The sequence below is a fragment of the Phasianus colchicus genome, chromosome 19 (assembly GCF_987193195.1).
Source record: "Phasianus colchicus chromosome 19, bPhaCol1.hap1.1, whole genome shotgun sequence".
NCBI classification, from domain to species: Eukaryota; Metazoa; Chordata; class Aves; order Galliformes; family Phasianidae; genus Phasianus; species Phasianus colchicus.
The window spans coordinates 6,456,915-6,461,139 of record NC_143454.1 but is presented as its reverse complement, the minus strand read 5'-3'; the positions used below and the strand labels follow the sequence as shown (position 1 = coordinate 6,461,139).

At 42.6% G+C, this 4,225-nt stretch overlaps 1 long non-coding RNA gene across 1 annotated transcript; it reads left to right on the top strand.

Moving 5' to 3' along the window:
* Positions 1–1,742: 1,742 nt before the first annotated feature.
* On the top strand, positions 1,743–3,907 carry LOC149915453 (uncharacterized). The gene is made up of 3 exons (XR_016458823.1): positions 1,743–1,952; positions 3,182–3,302; positions 3,830–3,907. It is a non-coding gene; the product is annotated as an uncharacterized LOC149915453 (long non-coding RNA).
* Positions 3,908–4,225: the final 318 nt, after the last annotated feature.

The following is a 4,225-nucleotide window of genomic DNA, read 5'->3' as shown; positions in this document are numbered from 1 at the left end:
TTCTGCTTCAGGTAACAGTGATAGGATGAGAGGTGATGGCCTCATGTTGTTCCAGGAGGGGGTTCAAGTTGGATATTAGGAAAAATTTCTTCTCCAAAAGAGCAGTGATGCAGGAGCACAGCTGCCCAGGGAGTGGCGGGGTCACCATCCCTGGAGGTGATAAAGAACAGTAGAGATGTGGCACTGACAGATGTGTCAGTGGGCATGGGGTTGTGGGTTGGGGTTGGGCTTGGTGATCTTAGAGGTCTTTTTCAAGCTTAATGATTTTATGATTCTATGATTACTTATTTGTAATGATTTCTGAACTGGCACCTGAATGATGTCCTTTCTCCTAGTACAGGGAGTGACAGATTCTCCGTGCTCTCTTTCCCTCTCCACCTTAAGTGGAGACGGCTCCTGCCCACCTTAATCTTTTATATACTCACAGAATAATAACCTTTTTGGTCATTTACTCAGGAAGGATTTGTCATTCCAATACTGCATTAATCCTATAACATAAAATCCAGAAGATATGTACATGGCTGAGAAGAGGCATGTAATTCCTTTGGTAGTATTCGCACTTAAATATAACACAGCGTAAGAGCAAATCGGTTTTGAAGTGAGGTGTCAAAGCCACTCTCTTCCACCACTTTTGGGGATCACTGCCACCAGGATGTTCATTAGGCATGGGGAAGAGATAAGGCTATTCTAGCAGATCAGAACTCTCTGGGAAACCCTGAGCCAAATCACTGCTCCAGCAGTAATGCAAATACAGGGAAATACGGTTTATTTGTGTAATTCTGGTCCATCCTTGTGCCAGTGGCTCCACTTCGGTCAAGAGGCTGCTCTGAATGTTGCTGGAGATGCTCTGCCTGATGCTCAGGGCACTGTTTCTCTTACAAGTGGTTTTCTGAGGAGTGTTCCCTCTCTTTCAAACACCCGGGGAGAACCGCTTTTGTGGGATTATTACAGAACCTCCTGGGGAAAAGACAAATCAGGCTTTTTATCTGCTTTTTGGCTTGCCACAAGCGAGTCCCAACTTCCTGCCACTAAAGGCACTTCTGCTTCTCTCTGCTCTGTCAAAGGACTTAAGATGATCAATTTATAATGTCTACAGAGTGCTAGGATGAAAAGATGTTCTGAAAATGCTTTGGATGAAAAGAAGCTGTAAAAAAAAATAATAATCTTTACCCTGATAGACTGATTACAATCTATTGTGCTGTGGATTAGCGGGTGAGTATTTATTCTGCTTATTTTTTTATTCCTATGTACAGATGCTCTGGACCACAATGACCCCTTTGAAGTCATTATTGGCTCTTGCATCCTTGAGTAGTATGGAGGGCACATTAATAAACTGTGTATAGAAAAAGACAATGAAGTCCCCAAGAAGTCATTAAGACTCTATTGTGTCAGTCTGACTGTGGCCCACAAAAGATACTGAATATGTAAAGCTAAAAATATCCTTCGGAAATGCTGTTGACACAGTTATTTTACATTGGCAGCAACATCTTCCCTCCACATACACATGCTTCCCTTGCTAATCCTGCTCAGAGCAATCCATGTTCTGGGAATCATCTGTTTTTTCTTGAGATTCAGAGACCTCCAGATACCACCAGCACTCTGCCAGCACTTTGCAGCTTTGTTAGGGAAAAATAGGACCATATATTTTATTCCTGCCCTATATTGTCCTACATCTCAAGTGCTGCACAGACACCCAACCGATGACTGCTGTTGTGTCGAAGGGCTGTCAGCTGAAAAGAAGAGAGCATAAAAATATGGGAAGGGAGCAGGTATCCTGACTTCTTCTGTCCTTTTGGACCACCTCTCAGCCCCTCTGCTTTCTGTACCCACATCCACGAGGGACACTCAGCCCAGCAGCAGAGGAGTTGACCTCAGGTTTTTCTGGCGACAACAGCACTGACACTCTGCCTTCTCCACGTTAGCAGGGATGCTTAAAAGAGCAGATCCCAAAGGTAAGGAACCTTTGCAGAGAATGGAGGAGCTCATCTGACTCAGAGCTCTGGCTCCGGGCTGTCTGCAGGCTCAAACAGCATTACCATGTATTTAATGTATCTCTCACAACCATTGGGCTTAGGGACATTTTTCCTTCTTTTAATAGAAGCTGAAATTCGGTAGTTGCTAGCTGAAATCAAGACTGAAAGAGCAGTACATGTTCAGTCCTAAATTAAGAGGGCAGCTCATCTCATCCTTAGGGTTTGTATCACTGATGAACAAAGAAAATAATGCAACACGCTCTGATGGCTCGTTTGTATTACAAAAAGCTATGTACCAACACAACCTGCCTACCCACACACCCTTAACTGCTCTGATCCCATCCTGGAAGTGCATTATGCTTGAAAGGTATTTCATTAGAGGGCTTACGGAGTCCTCTAACGCGAAGCTGTCCCAGCTCTGCATGTTCTAGTAATGCAAGAAGACGTTGCAGAGTGTAAACAACCACTGAAACAAGCAGGAAGATGGGAATTGATGTGATATCCAGGTCTGCTTTTCCGTTTCCTGCTAAAAGAGGATACGAAGCAAGATATTTCGCTGCCTCACTTGGGCAGAAATCTACAAAATCGTGTCTGACTCGTGCTGAGTAATTTGTATTGATTGCTTGGTTACAAGTTTTCTTGTTCAGCCCATCGCCAATAAAAAGTTTATGTAAAACAAGAGCTGAAGTAAACAAGTGGGAGACAGTGAGAGGGAGAGTGTGAATGCACACAGGGGGTAAATGCTGTTTTTCTTTCCAGACATCCTATGCCTAAATTTTGGTGGCAGGAATTTATTTTTAAACGTTTGAAAGCCTTCAGATGAAGAGGTTTTTGTTTTGTTTTGTTTGGGCCCGGTGTTCTGTTTTGTTTTGCCTTTGTTTTCCTGCTTGCTCATGTGCAATTTTTCTTAGATAAACAAAGCACCAGAATATAAAGGCAAAAAGGAGGTAACAATAAAAAATTTACATATGAAAAGCAGTGGCTGAATATTTTCCTGCATTTAAAAGGAAGGAAAAAAGAAAGAATGGGGATTAACAAGTAGAAAATAGAGTTGGTGGAACAGTTTTCAGGCCTGGATTTCCTAAAGGCAGAGTGGGAGATCTGGGGGACAAAACTACCAGCACTTCTCTCTGCTCACAAGTGGCTCCTGGGCTGAAAACTATTTCATTACCATGACTGAATTTCTTGCTTACGACGTTCTTCTCTAGGATGACAAACGAAATGGGACCAGCCTGTTTGTGAAGGGGAACATTTCCCTCTGCTAACAGCTTGACCGAGATCCACCCAATTTGCTTCCTAACAGCTGGAACTGCTCCCACCAGTGAGTAGGTAAGGATGTAGGCAATTAACGAGGCTTGGATGATGGACCAGCCCTGCAGGATGCTGTTATGGGATGGTACAGTGTCACAAAATGGAGGTGATCCTCTACACTGAGCCCTTCTTTGTGAGTTGCTGGGTTTCCCTGCAGAATATCAAGGATATCAGTCAGTCTTGAGTTTCCATTAACTTTTCTAGGCCTCAGACAATAATGCTGTGAAGTTAATTTCATTCATTTCACCAGTGGGAAGTGGGTAAGGGGTGAAAAATAGACAGAAAGGATTTTCTTTTAGGCTGATGGATACAGGATGCCATGCTTGCATCCCCAATACACTCAGCAGTGTCAGCACTCATAGCATCTCAAGCTTGGCAAGTAATGACTTGCTTGGTTCAGTGGTCAAACTGAAGGAAAATCAGGGAGAAAAAAAAAAAAAAGTGCTTCAAGGTTATTCTACAAAATATTTTAACCCAAGACAGAAAAAATTATCTTCATTTTAGGACATTTACTCCAGTGTTTTTTTGCTTTCTTTTCTATTTAGCAGAAGATAAAGAGGCCAATTTCAAGAAGTGCAGTTTCACAAGGGAAGGTGGAAGACTTCTGGTGGGAAACAAATGTGAGAAAATATTAAATATTTTGATCTCTCTTTTTATTTCTTAATTTTAACTTTGTATTTTTTGCCCTAAGTGAAGTTGTCCACATGCTGGGTTTGTGTTGGCAGACAGTGCCACTTTCCCTAGATGCCATGTATCAATGAATTAGACATTTGCACAAAGAACATTGCCTTCCTCTTCTCCCATGATCTTGGTCTTCCTGAGGTGAAATGCAAGCAAAAAACACTGGAGCAGGTAAGAGAGAAGTGGCTGCTGGAGTATCAACACCACATTTAAAGAGTGGAGTTGGAAGAGGAACCAACATGGAGCATCCCTCTTACTTT